Source organism: Ranitomeya variabilis, chromosome 1, assembly GCF_051348905.1.
Source record: "Ranitomeya variabilis isolate aRanVar5 chromosome 1, aRanVar5.hap1, whole genome shotgun sequence".
Lineage (NCBI taxonomy): Eukaryota > Metazoa > Chordata > Amphibia > Anura > Dendrobatidae > Ranitomeya > Ranitomeya variabilis.
In genome coordinates this window covers 474,066,414-474,082,041 of record NC_135232.1, presented here as the reverse complement: position 1 = coordinate 474,082,041, position 15,628 = coordinate 474,066,414, and the positions used below count along the sequence as shown (strand labels likewise).

General features: G+C 43.6%; 1 protein-coding gene across 3 annotated transcripts in view; it reads left to right on the top strand.

Annotated features, from left to right (window-relative positions):
* The window catches only part of CORO2A (coronin 2A), a 224,074-nt gene that overhangs the window by 81,506 nt on the left and 126,940 nt on the right, over positions 1 to 15,628 (top strand). The gene's annotated exons all lie outside the window — the stretch shown is intronic.

The following is a 15,628-nucleotide window of genomic DNA, read 5'->3' as shown; positions in this document are numbered from 1 at the left end:
ATTTCACTCGCCGAGCAACAAATGCTAGAGACTTTAGGTATACAATGCATCTACGTGAAATAGAAGCAAGATCTTTTTGCCTACATAGTAAAAGAAAGTTGTGCACTAAACATCTTATACGCAATGACGCATTTGTTCAAATAACTGTATGTCAAACGGCAAATACGGACCAATATTATTGAATAGGGCTATTCAGATAATTGTTTTTTACATGGACTTGAGTGTCTGAGATGACAAAAACTGCAGCATCAGCTATTCTTCTCTGTATCAGATGAGACTTGCATATGCAAAAAAGTCGAATCCCATATGGATCACCCATATGGCATCCAATTTTTATGAATGAATTGCAATTAACATAGAAAACCGTATTTAATCTTGTAAATTTTAACTGCTGATGCATGAAAAATGGATGTCATACAGATGTTAAAAATTATACATGCAGAAGACATAAGGATTAAATACAGATGACAAGTAAAGATGAAAATCGTTCATTTTCTCTGGATGAAAATCGGACATTTTCATAGGCCTTGCCTTACTGAGCGTTCAGCTGAACTTTGTTGCTTAAAGGGAACCTGTCACCCCCCAGACGTTTTTAACTAAGAGCCACCTTGTGCAGCACTAATGCTGCATTCTGTCAAGGTGGATCTTTTAGTTCGGGTCCCTGCCACTGCTGAAATAATCGCTTTTATAATTTGTCCCTGATACCTTGAAATAGACCTGGGGGCATGTCTTTTCCCCTGGACAGAAACGCCTCCCAGCCGTCACTCAGGGCCTCTATGCTCCAGGCTCCGCCTCCTCTGCCTTCATTAACGTCTCACTTGGGGGCTCCCGGATTTACCGCCTTGTCAGTGACCACCGCGGTGCGTCCCTCGCTTGCCAGACGACCTTCCGTGGTCGGAGCAGCAGCCGCAACAGCGACCACTTTGAGGAAGTGAACACGCAGCAGTCGCCCATGTGCTCTGCTGCGGCCCCGGCACCTGCACTGTAAGGTTTTTTTGGGGCATGCGCAGTTTGCGAACAAATAAATGACCCAAATATGCCTAAAAGAAAAATAAATTCCCATGTCTTTCCTGCAGCTCATCAGTCTATTATTGTTTTTTGTCTCAACTTCTGTATGGGAGAATATGGTATGTAAATGATCTATCTCCTTGTAGCAGTGCTATAATCACCAGCAGAATTTGGTATAAGGCCTCCTTCACACGTGCTGGTGATTCCTGTACAGGAAAAACCAGTACTTATGAGATCCGTCGTCCATGTCCGTGTGCAATCCGTATGTACAGTACAGACCAAAAGTTTGGACACACCTTCTCATTTAAAGATTTTTCTGTATTGTCATGACTATGAAAAGTGTACATTCACACTGAAGGCATCAAAACTATGAAACACATGTGGAATTATATACTTAACAAAAAAGTGTTAAACAACTGAAAATGTGTCTTATATTCTAGGTTCTTCAAAGTAGCCACCTTTTGCTTTGATGACTGCTTTGCACACTCTTGGCATTCTCTTGATGAGCTTCAAGAGGTAGTCACCGGAAATGGTCTTCCAACAATCTTGAAGGAGTTCCCAGAGATGCTTAGCACTTGTTGGCCCTTTTGCCTTCACTCTGCGGTCCAGCTCACCCCAAACCATCTCGATTGGGTTCAGGTCTGGTGACTGTGGAGGCCAGGTCATCTGGCGTAGCATCCCATCACTCTTCTTCTGGGTCAAATAGCCCTTACACAGCCTGGAGGTGTGTTTGGGGTCATTGTCCTGTTGAAAAATAAATGATGGTCCAACTAAACGCAAACCGGATGGAGTAGCATGCCGCTGCAAGATGCTGTGTTAGCCATGCTGGTTCAGTATGCCTTCAATTTTGAATAAATCCCCAACAGTGTCACCAGCAAAGCACCCCCACACCATCAAAACTCCTCCTGCATGCTTCATGGTGGGAACCAGGCATGTAGAGTCCATCCGTTCACCTTTTCTGCGTCGCACAAAGACACGGTGGTTGGAACCAAAGATCTCAAATTTGGACTCATCAGACCAAAGCACAGATTTCCACTGGTCTAATGTCCATTTCTTGTGTTCTTTAGCCCAAACAAGTTTCTTCTGCTTGTTGCCTGTCCTTAGCAGTGGTTTCCTGGCAGCTATTTTACCATGAAGGCCTGCTGCACAAAGTTTCCTCTTAACAGTTGTTGTAGAGATGTCTGCTGCTAGAACTCTGTGTGGCATTTACCTGGTCTCTAATCTGAGCTGCTGTTAACCTGCGATTTCTGAGGCTGGTGACTCGGATAAATTTATCCTCAGAAGCAGAGGTGACTCTTGGTCTTCCTGGGGCGGTCCTCATGTGAGCCAATTTCTTTGTAGCGCTTGATGGTTTTTGCCACTGCACTTGGGGACACTTTCAAAGTTTTCCCAATTTTTCGGACTGACTGACCTTCATTTCTTAAAGTAATGATGCCCACTCTTTTTTCTTTACTTAGCTGCTTTTTTCTTGCCATAAAGCAAATTCTAGCAGTCTATTCAGTAGGACTATCAGCTGTGTATCCACCAGACTTCTGCTCAACACAACTGATGGTCCCAACCCCATTTATAAGACAAGAAATCCCACTTATTAAACCTGACAGGGCACACATGTGAAGTGAAAACCATTCCCGGTGATTACCTCTTGAAGCTCATCAAGAGAATGCCAAGAGTGTGCAAAGCAGTCATCAAAGCAAAAGGTGGCTACTTTGAGGAAATTAGAATATAAGACATAATTTCAGTTGTTTCACACTTTTTTGTTAAGTGTATAATTCCACATGTGTTAATTCATAGTTTTGATGCCTTCAGTGTGAATGTACAATTTTTATAGTCATGAAAATACAGAACAATCTTTAAATGAGAAGGTGTGTCCAAACTTTTGGTCTGTACTGTACGTATGTGTCATCCGTGTATCCGTTTGCTGTCCTTGTGTGTTTGTTTTATATTCAGTGCCGTCCATGTGACACATACCGGCGCCTGGGAAAAGCAGTACAGCTCTCATCATTGTCGCTTGGTCTCCCTGAGATCAGCGGGAGCAAGCGACAGTGATGGGAGTTGTATTCAGCACCCACTGTGTATATTCTGTGTAAAATAAATAATTAAATTAAAAAAATAGAGTGGGCTGCCTCTTAATTTTTATATCCAGCAGAGGGAAAGCTGATCTTAATAATCTGGGAAAAGGGACAATATGCCAAAAAGTTCCCAGGCTATTAATAACAGCTCACAACTGTTTGCTTAGCCCTTACTGGTGAATTTATAGGGGACCCCAGAAAAAAAATGACTTGGGGGGGCCCCCTATAAATTCAAACCAGCAAAGGCTAAACAGACAGCTGTGGGTTGATGTTAATAGCCTGGGAAAGGGCCAGAGATATTGCCTCTCATCCCCCAGGCTACCAACATTAGCCCTCAACCGCCCCAGAAATGGCACATCCATAAGATGCGCCAAATCTGGCGCTTACCTTTGTTCTTCCCACTTGTCTTGTGTCAGCTTTGTATTGTCAGCTGACTACAAGCCCAGAGTTTAGTAATGGAGAGGCGTCTATAATTAGTAACCCAATAGTAAGTTTTGAAATAAACACATGGCAAGAATAAAATCCGTTATTTGAAATAAAACAAAACACCGTTTTACACATTCTTTAAAAAATAAAAAGCAAAGTTATGCTCACATTTACGCCTAAAATTCATCGAAGCCCATGTCCCCTGTAAAAAAACAAAAATAATAAACAACCATATCCCTCACCTCACCTGTCCAGGCTGAAAACCAGGAGACGATAAGGTGCTGCCACCGGTCACTGAAGCTGCGTTCTCACGGGCAGTTCACTGTGAGATGTGATGATGATGATGAACTGCGGTGATCACAATGAGATCACCGCTAGCACCGTGAGAAAATTCTGGGTAACACTGATTCGTCTCCTTAAAAATTACTCTGTGGGACTAAAAGAGGAACAGGTGAGAAATGCAGAGAAAACATGCTCTAGAATTGTTGTGTTACAGGAAAGTACAAATTGCAAAATTAACATGATTTTTCCCTGTGGCTTTTCCTATGTAGTATTGAATGCGAGTGTGACCATGAACATGGAAAATTGTTCCTTTATGCATAAACCACAAATTGTACTGTAGATTTGCCATATTTATATCTGAATGCTTGATCGTCATGTGGTAATAGATGAAAAATGTATAAGGCTGCCGTCACACTAGCAGTATTTGGTCAGTATTTTACATCAGTATTTGTAAGCCAAAACCAGGAGTGGGTGATAAATGCAGAAGTTGTGCATATGTTTCTGTTATACTTTTCCTCTATTTGTTCCACTCCTGGTTTTGGCTTACAAATACTGATGGAAAATACTGACCAAATACTCAACGTGTGACGGCAGCCTGAGGCTGTGTGCACACTTTGCGGCGTGCTCTGCGGGTTCTCCCGCAGCGGAATTGATAAATCTGCAGGGCAAAACCGCTGCGGTTATCCCTGCAGATTTATCGCGGTTTGTTTTGCGATTTCCGCTGCGGGATTACTCCTATACTATTGATGCTGCATATGCAGCAATATGCAGCATCAATAGTAATGTTAAAAATAATAAAAATTGGTTATACTCACCCTCTGACGTCCCGATCTCCTCGGTGCTGCACGCGGCGCTCCGGTTCCAAAGATGCTGTGCCGAGAAGGACCTTCGTGACGTCACGGTCATGTGACCGCGACGTCATCTCAGGCCCTGCTCGCACAGCAACTGAGACCGGCCGGCCGCGTGCAGCGCTGAGAGGTGAGTATAGCATCATTTTTTATTTTAATTCTTTTTTTTTTACACTAATATGGTTCCCAGGGCCTGTAGGAGAGTATCCTCTCCTCCACCCCGGGTAGCAACCGCACATTATCCGCTTACTTCCCGCATCGTGGGCACAGCCCCATGCGGGAAGTAAGCGGAACAATGCATTTCTATGGGTGCAGAATCGCTGCGATTCTGCACAAAGAAGTGACATGCTGTGGGTTGTAAACTGCTGCGTTTCTGCGCGTTTTTTCCCGCAGCATGTGCACAGCGGTTTGCGGTTTCCATAGGGTTTACATGTTAATGTAAACGCTATGGAAACTGCTGCGGACCCGCAGCATCAAAATCGCCGCGGATCCGCGGTAAAACCCGCAAAGTGTGAACATGGCCTAAGGGTACGTGCCCACGATCAAGAATTGCTGCCGTTTTGACGCTGCTTATTTATACAGCGTCAAATCTGCAGCGGCCAGATGTTACAGCATAGTGGATGGGATATCTAGAAATCCCATGTCCACTATGCGTGCATATGCGCCTGTGGATCACCTGCGGAGACAGACATGTGGGGCGTTTTTCAAGACCACAGAATGTCAATTTCTCTAGCGGAGACGCTAGTCTCCACAACAGAAATTTCACCAATAGAATGTATTGGATGTGTACAGTTCAGTGAACACATGCGGATTTACCTGCGTTCATTAGACTGCAGCGTTTTGGACGAGGCGAACATGCGCTGCGTCCAAAGAGCTGCTACTTCCAGATCGTGGGCCTAACTAATAGATATTTTCTAGGGCAGATTAAAAATCCACCACAGATGAAGAAGGTCTTTGGATATGTCATCAGACAGTGGACTACTGTGGTCTTATCCAGACATAAGGGAGGGAGATACACTTGAGACCATAATACAGCTGTGCTGTGTGAGACTTATCTCTTATACTGTGAGTTCACTGCACAATTATGTAGACATCACATTAATCACCTTCTGGTAAAGCACTGCTGTCCATTGACCTAATGCCTCCCATTTTCTAATTCTATCACACTCTGAGCTTTGGCAGAGTTAACTCAGTGCTACATGTTTGCATAAAGAAACATTTTACTAAGGAGAATTATCATGGAACAATATTACATTTTTATTTAATACATTTATTTTATGACTAAAGGTATGTTCACATCGTACTTTTGTGCAGTGTTTTTTCCCCACCTGATTGTTGCCATTAAAAACGTGTACATAATGCACATTTTTTTATGCCTCTTTTATGCTTTTTTTATATGCATCCAATTGCATGGGTAAAACCAGCAAATATGTTGGAACAATTTTAGAAATGCTGACTTAAATCTAATTTATTTTGCAACTTTATTTTATTTTTCATTCTTCACATGAAAAATGCAAGGAAAAAAACGCAGCAAAAATAATAAGCCTGAACAAGTGTACTTAGGGCTTTTTCAGCGTGTTTCCTTTTTTTGTTAGTGCTCCGCTTTTTTAAAACTGCAGCATGTCAATGCTTTCAGCATTTTTGCTGTGTTTTTTTTTTTTACCCAATCAATTGAATGCATGAAAAAACGCATTTAATGGGTGACGAATATTTCCTGCCAATATTCTGATAAATTCACATGGAAGAGATTTAAATGTTACTTTCCATGCTGCGTTTCCCATATTTATTTATAGATGTGTTTCACCAACACTACATATCATTGATGCTAGCTCATATTGTTGCCCGCGAGCCACGTTCTCTATTACCAATCCGCTTCCACAACCTATTGGGGTCAGTGCTTCATTAACTGTACAGCTAAATAATTACTCATCAGGGAATCGACTCTCTAAGGTGTAATTATAACACAGTTCCATGTAATGAAACAGAGGGTTTTTTTTTTATAAACAAGTGTAGTTCTATGCTGTTCATTATTATGATAAACTAATATACCATACAGTAAAGCCAAGCAATAAAGCAGAAGTTCAAACTGTTAAAAAAAAAGTAATACCTTAAACTACAAATATTAAAAGGGCTGTCCATTTTTAAAATAAACCGTGCCTGTGTGTGTATGCGTGCATGCCTGTGTGTGTGTAACTGACTGACTGGTACTGGGATGTTGGTAGGGCTTGGTTAATACAAGTAAGATGTAGTATGCAATGTTTAGGGGGCAGAGACAGACTGCCGTATTTCTCTTGCGAGAATCGCATCGTAAACCTCGTACTGGCTGTTGGCTCTCCTGACCTGAGCTTGACAGCCTCATAGTAGTCCATTACGCTGTCTTGCTCAGGTCAGGAGAGCCAACAGCCAGTCCTTGCAGTGCGATGTGATTCTCGCATGAGAAATACGGCAGTCTGTCTCTGCCCTTAGTCTCCAGCAATGAGCCTTTCTTAAGTTTCTGTCGATTGGAGAAAGGTTCATTGTTGACCCGAAACAACTCATACTTTGAACATGGAATAAAAAAAGTTTCCTTTTTGAACCTTCATGAAGTGAATGCTGCAAAGAAAGAATGCTTTTTTAAAAAACAAAAGTATTAATAGTTTATTTTTATCAATTAATAAAATGAAAACTTAATGAATAAAAGGAGAATCCAATTCAAATCAATATTTGGTGTGACCACCTTTTGCCTACAAAACAGCATCAAAGCATCAATTCTTCTAGGTACGCTTACATAGCTCCCAATCGTCCCAGATTCAACGGGACTGTCCGGGTTTCTAAATACTCACCTATCTTCGACATCTTCATCCATTCTTCTTCGAAGAGTGGGGCAGCTCTCTCCGATCAGTGCATAAATTAACTTGAACTATTTATTTTACTCACTTATATAACACCATTAATTCCATAGCACTTAACAGACATTACAGAAACTGTCCCCATTGGGGCTCAGAGTTCCCTATCAGTATGTCTTTGGAGTGTGGGAGGAAACCAGAGTACCCAGAGAAATCCCACACAAACACGGGGAGAACATACAAACTCCTTGCAGATGTTGTCCTTGGTGGGATTTCAACCCAGGATCCCAGCTAGTGCCAACAGCTGAGCCACCATTCTGCCCAACGAATTATTCCTTTCTTGTCTTGTGATCTGCTCTCCCCAAGACTCGAAGGGACGATTTTATGTTTGGAGGTACACTATAGGGATGAGCCACAGCCCACAATGATGTAGCTAGAAGAATTAGTAATCTTGAGCTGTATTGCAGTCAGTGAACCCAGAAATAGATTACACATGTACATTGTATACAGCAGTGTATTTCTATGTATTTGTATTCTACAGGTGGTGAAATATTCAGATTTTTTGTTCATATAATACTGCTAAAAATAATTAAAAAAAAGAGTCATTGCTCTTTTTTTTGTGATTCTCCCCAGGACTCAAACCGACAAATTCTATAATTGCAGGCAGGAGCTAATGCTATTGAGCCACAGGTTCTGGTGATATCACTTAGAAAATTTTGTATACTTGATCGGTAGTGCAGCCACTAACCCCGCAGGCAGATTATACTGAGCCATAGAGATACAGTCTATATAATAGCGTATTTTAGAGGAAGAATAAAAGAGATTTTTTTTCTTCCTATAAAATTACTAAAAAAATAGTGAAAAACAATTGCATAAATGTAATTTGTACTGCACGTAAAAAAAATAACTAACATCACAAATCAGCAAATAACATGGAAATATTTGATGTCCTTGTAATCGTGACGACCCGCACAACACTGTGATCACATTATTTACTGGGACTAGTAAATGGTGTGATTGATATTTTTTCTCTATTAAATTAGAAATGTAATAAAAATGTAACCCTGCGGCCGTGTGTGTGAAGCCTACACGAAACGTGCGTCGGGGCTGCGGACATTCATATTGGAACATACTTTTACATGGGTGAGCAGTGTCATTTATTTATACTGCTGTCTGTTGTAATCTGGTCCAATTACCAGGATGATTTTCACACTTTGTTACTAACTACGGCTGGTTTTATACTTGCATTCAGGATGGCTGCGTACTTCCTCCTTTCTTCCTCCCTGAAGCTCCGTCTTTTCTCCTCCTACTTCTGTATGCATCCTATGTTGCCCTGCGTACCTATCTTTAATATTAGGTACGCAGGAACATGCATTGTATGCGGATGCATACACATGCGGCGACTTGACGTGTGCACAAAATTTTGCTATATGTCACCCCCATAGCTTCACTATGTGAAGCATGTCACCTCTATATGCAGCACCATGTCACCCCCATGTGCAGCACCATGTCGCCCCATGTGTGCAGCACCATGTCACCCAATGTGTGCAGCACCATATCGCCCAATGTGTGCAGCACCATGTCGCCCCATGTGTGCAGCACCATGTCGCCCCATGTGTTCTGCACCATGTCACACCCCCATAGCCTCCCCACACCCACCCAAACAGCCCATACACATGAGAAAACAAAACCACATACCTCGGTCCTGTTCCCTGGCGCTCTGCTTCTCTTTCTGCCACCGCTCACATGCTGATTGGTGGAGGAAGTGGCCGAAGGCCCCTCCTCCACCAAAGGAGTCAGCCACGGGTGCAGCACAGCTGCACATGGAGAGAGCGGGCGGGCAGGCACTGTGCGGCCCGTGGACCTCTGATTTCCAGCCCCACGGCTGTCTCGGTCAGAGGGCCGGATGTGGCCCACGGGCCGCACTTTGCCCAGGCCTGCTCTCTATAATATATCAGTATACCAGTTTCACTTTCTGAATTGAAGAACTGAAATAAATGAACTTTTTGATGATATTCTAATTTTGTGAGAAGCACCTGTATGTCAGCTAATATGGTATGGTAAGATGGTATACATTTAGACTAAAGAATCTAAAGATTCACCAAATTTATCAGCCAGCATTATACACTGCTCAAGAAAATAAAGGGAACACTTAAACAACTGAATATAACTCCAAGTAAATCAAACTTCTGTGAAATCAAACTGTCCACTTAGGAAGCAACACTGTTTTACAATCAATTTCACATACTGTTGTGCAAATGAAATAGACAATAGATGGAAATTATTGGCAATTATCAAGACACACTCAATAAAGGAGTGGTTCTGCAGGTGGCTGATGTTTTGGTCACTTTTGAATGTTGGTTGTGCTTTCACATTTGTGGTAGCATGAGACGAACACTACAACCCACACAAGTGGCTCAGGTAGTGCAGCTCATCCAGGATGGCACATCAATGCGAGCTGTGGCAAGAAGGTTTGCTGAGTCTGTCAGCGTAGTGTCCAGAAGCTGGAGGCGCTACCAGGAGACAGGCCAGTACTCCAGGAGACTTGGAGGGGGCCATAGGAGGCCAACAACCCAGCAGCAGGACCGCTACCTCAGCCTTTGTGCAAGGAGGAACAGGAGGAGCCCTGCCAGAGCCCTGCAAAATTACCTCTAGCAGGCCACAAATGTGCATGTGTCTGCACAAACGGTTAGAAACCGACTCCATGAGGATGGTCTGAGTGCCCGACGTCCACAGATGGGGGTTGTGCTCACAGCCCAACACCATGCAGGACGCTTGGCATTTGCCACAGAACACCAGGATTGGCAAATTCGCCACTGGTGCCCTGTGTTCACAGATGTGGTCAGTGTGAACATGCTTTCATGTGACAGACGTGACAGCGTCTGGAGACGCTGTGGAGAGCGATCAGCTGCCTGTAACATCCTACAGCATGACCGGTTTGGCAGTGGGTCAGTAATGGTGTGGGGTAGCATTTCTTTGGAGGGCCACACAGCCCTCCATGTGCTCGCCAGAGGTAGCCTGACTGCCATTAGGTACCGAGATGAGATCCTCAGACCCCTTGTGAGACCATATGCTGGTGCAGTTGGTTCTGGGTTCCTTCTAATGCAGGACAATGCAAGACCTCATTTGGCCTGGAGTGTGTCAGCAGTTCCTACAAGATCAAGGCGTTGAAGCTATGGACTGGCTCGGCCATTCCCCAGACCTGAATCTGATTGAACACATCTGGGACATAATGTCTTGTACCATCCACCACCGTCACGTTACAACACAGACTGTCCAGGAGTTGGCGGATGCTTTAGTCCTGGTCTGGGAGGAGATCCCTCAGGAGACCATCCGCCGCCTCTTCAGGTGCATGCCCAGGCATTGTAGGGAGATCATACATGCACGTGAAGGCCACACACACTAGTGAACATAATTTCCTTGTCTTGAGGCATTTTTACTGAAGTTGGATCAGCCTGTAACTTCATTTTCCACTTTGATTTTGAGCATCATTCCAGACTGTTCAGGTAAATAGCTGCTTGTAGTATCCTTGTATTTTTTTCATAATTCTACCTGCACTCGACTATAATATAAGGATACTATAATGTTAAATTGTATGCTTCTGGCAAGACCCTTTACGTCATATTGCTGCATATAGGTTGGATATTATCTGGAAAGGTATACAATATATATAGTAAATGTTGACATTTGTCTCACACATTACAAGGAAGTGTTTGCTGATTCATCAGTATGACTCGTGCTGACTTCTCACAACACAGGGCTGGCTCTTCACCTGCATCTGAACTCTGCCTGACAAGTCTCTCTAACCCAGTATGTACTTTGACTATGGGGTGTGGCAGGCTTTCCATAATTTATTTTTAGATCAAGTGTAATCCATAGATAACGTACTTGCCATCATTTTGTTTGTTTTGCCTATAAACCAAAATAGCAAAAAAAGCAATATTGTACAATTGTGATACCAGGGGTCAAATGAAGCTTCATATTGTGATCACTTTAAAGAGAACCTGTCGGCACAAATTTGTAATGTAAAGTAAAGACATGGCTGTAATGGTGCTGTTATACTGATTTATTTGGTGAAGAAATCTGCTTTGTGGTTCTTGTTTAATGACCATTTTAAGTTTTTAGTGCACAGGGGCTGGACTGTACATTGGGACTTCACCTCCTACCCAGGCCCCTTCGCCTTCCTCCTGTCACGGTGATACTGCAACAGAGTTGGGTAAGACGATCACAGCACCTGGTGACACATGCTCCTGCAGTAGTAAGAACGGCTTCACCGTTCTATTAGCAATTCTGGCTTTATTTGCTCTGGGTCAAACTGCTTATTTGGACTTATCTGGACTCATCGAGTTCTTTGTCTTGGGTTGTATGGCTGTTCTGAGTTTGTTACCCCCAGCCGGTATAAGAACCCTCCTCCTTGCTTCTGATATTGCCCGTGATAGTTATCACCACCTGGTTTGGAGTTGAAAGAGAGAGTCCAGTGTTTGAAGTAGGTGGTTGGAGATTTTTTCAGGACATTGCTACATGGAGTTGGTTTGCATACTTATCCTTTTCTATTTGGTTTCTTCCTTCCTATTACTCCCCTGTTTCCCACTCTGTTGTTTTGTGAATGAATTTGTATGACTGTAGTTTTATTTTATCCCTGTCTGTTTACCCCTGTCTGTCTAGTTAGTGTTTGCCTATACACTTCAGCCTCACACCTCCCTGGGTGGGGGAGGGAATAGATAAGGGTAAGATCGGAACATAGCAAGGTATGGTACCCCGGCATCTCCACCATCCAGGGTAATCTGGGGAACAGGGATAGCCTAGGGTGCCCCTAATTCGAGATATCAGGTAGGTGCCCACAGTTCCTTGTCACTACGTGACACATCCGGTGTTGAATCGGCCGGTCACTGGTTGTCAGGTCACTGGCCTCGAATTTGAAATTTCGTGCCTGCGCCATCATTGGCATGTGGACCGCGTGTCTGCAGTGTTTTTTTCCTGACTGGTCTTAAGTAAAATGGTGCCGGATTGAGCCAAAATCTCAATCTGTGCATGCGCCACCCACGACAGTGACTGCAACGATGAGAAATGTCAAACATTAGGCAGGTAAGTGAAAGATCAGTAACCTGTCATTCAACAACTGGAGGCAGGTGGAGGAGCCAGGGCAGAAGGAGACCTTGTGTACAGACCAGCCCCTTTGCACCGAAATGTAATTAGAAGAAAACTTCAAATGCTGATTAAAGAAGGCCAACAAAGCACATTTCTTCATCAAAGGAGTCAATGTAATCTGTATTAGGCCGGTTTCATATTAGCGTTTTGAGGAGCTGCGGACTTTCTCCGTGAAGCCCCGCCCTCGGCCGCACCTCCGCCTCTAGCTCTGCCTACTTCTGCATGCGGCCTGCGTACCTATCTTTAACATTAGGTACGCAAGTCGTGCCGCTGTATGCAGATGCTTCCGCATGCGTCGTTTTGACGATGCGGCGACCAGCGTAGGACGCAGCTTGTAGCAATTTCTTTTTTTCTCCGCATCGTCAAAACGACGCATGCAGAAGTATTCGCATACAGCGGCACGACCTGCGTACCTAATGTTAAGGCTATGTGCACACGTTCAGGATTTCTTGCAGAAAATTCTGGAGAATTCCGGACATTTTCTGCAAGAAATCCGCAAGAAAACCGCGTGCGTTTTTGCCGCGGTTTTGACGCGTTTTGCCACGGTTTTGCCGCGGTTTTTTCCAGACACTTCCCAATGCATTTTAAGTGGGAAATCCGCAAAAAAACAGCAAAATTAATGAACATGCTGCGTTTTTTACCGCGGAAAAAAACGCATCATGTGTACAAAAAGTGCAGAATTCATTAAAAGTGATAGGATGCATAATATAAGCAGATTATTTGCGGTTTTATAGCGTTTTTATAGGGAAAAACCGCGAAAAAAACGCGAATAATCTGCAACGTGTGAACACAGCCTAAAGATAGGTACGCAGGCTGCATGCAGAAGTAGGTGGAGCTAGCGGCCGAGGGCGGGGCTTCACGGAGGAAGTCCGCAGCCCTCCGCAGCTCCTCAAAACGCTAGTGTGAAACTAGCCTAACAGTGCGATTACAGCCATGTTTTTACTTTACATGGCAAAATCGTGCTGACAGGGTCTCTTTCAGTATACAAACGTCATGGTTTTGCATTTTAGACAGTATTCACTGCTACATTTAGCAATGTCTTGCTAGATATCTGGTCATACTAACAAAGATGGTCTGTCTTCAACATCATTGTATCTACCAAAGAGATAATTTCTATAATTAGAGAGAAGTTCACCAGGAAACATCATTTAATCTACCTGCGGAGAATGTGATAAAGCTTAAGAGTTGTTCCCTGTTCCATCATAATAAAGTATAATCTGCTGACATGAATGGTTGTTTTGTAACCATGGACAATAAAACAATAGTTACTAGAATAAGGACACAAGTTTATTACATTTAGCTTACACTAAAACTAATGGTTTTCAAGTACTCTGCTTGAGGTTATTAGATGTCTTAATCGTGATGGATATGACAGCTCTTATGACCGTACTTTACTTGACTGAGTGTAAACCACTAGAAGTAAACAATAAAAGTTCTTATTGACTATCTATAAGCTGTGATCTTGAAAACCGTAAAAAATTAGCAATACTTTTGAAACATTAATAACATTTCATAATATAAAATGCAAAAGCTTTATTTTCATAAACTGTAGTAACGCAATTTTTCACCAGGTTTTTGCCACCTATTCTGAGAGCAGCATCATTTAGGGACAGAGACTCTGATTTTAACGGTGTGTCACTTACTAGGCTTCTTGCTGAAATTTTGAAAAAAAAAAATCACTGTTTTAGCAGCTACAGATTATCATTAGAGTAGTAATCGACCTGCTGCCATGTAGTCCTCTATATTCATCATGAGCTCCATATAACCCACCTCCCCCCACCACTGATAGACAGCTTTCTGTCAATGCACAGTGTTCACAGCTGTCAATCAGTGGTGTGGGTGGGGTTATACAGAGCTCAGCATTCAGAGAACTGATTTACAGCAGATGAAATAATTATATTTAAAAAAAAAAAACACAGCTTAGTAAGTGACACATTTCTGAAATTGGGTTCATCATGCTGAAATCAGGTGAGGTAGCAAAAACTTGGTGATGCATTCCCTTTTTAAAGACTCACTCCCATCAAAGCTGCTATCTTAAAGGGAACCTGTCACCCCCCAGGGCGTTTCTAAGTAAAAGTCACCTCACGAGACTTCGGCACTATCTTCAATAGAGTACGGTGACCCGCTCCACTGCGCAGGCGCCAGATTCATAACACACTGCGGGGCGGGATCTGGGGCCTCTGCTACACGAAGGCACCGTGACGTCACCACAGAGAGGAGGCAGTGCCCGGTGGGATGATGGACGGCTGCGAGGCGCTTGAGACAGGGAGAAATCATACCTCCCGAACTTAATAGAGGTATGGCACCAAATTTATAAAAGTGATTAATTCAGCATTCCTAGGGATGCTAAACATAAGAGCCACCTTCACAGAATGCAGCCTTAGTGCTGCTGAAGGTGGCTCTTTTACTTAAAAACACCCGGGGGGGTGACAGGTTCACTTTATTATATTGCAGTCATCTACATATATATATATATGAGGCATTGTGATTACTCGCTAATGCCACCCCTGCACAGTAGCTCCACCCCCTGCACATAATCCTGCCCCCCCACCACATCACCACACATAATCCCACCCCCTCCAGCACATAACCACACATAACCCCGCCCCCCACCACACAATCCCGCCTCCCATCACATTACCACACATAATCCCGCCCCCCTGTTAGGGGTCGAGTTCCCACCTCTGCACAGGGGGAATCTCAGGCCATCTCCGCTGTGGTCTCCCATTCTTGCCGCAGTGGAGCCTGCTCAGCGGAGATGTCGGTCCCAGCGTCTCGCTCAGTCTGACTCTGTACAAAGAGTTACTGCTGCTTTTCCTGCTTCTGCTATTGTAGTCAGTGCTGGGCAGCAGCGAGCAGACGCTTTTGAGACTGTCTTGCTTTTCTCCTTCTGAGCATGCCCAGGGTAAGATCTCTCATTGGAGATCGAGGGTCACATGCTTGGATACTGCAGCAAAGCCCATTGGTCCTCCTGGAAGGTCCTGAAGGTGCTCAGGCTTTGCGGCAGCTTCTCATTGGTCCT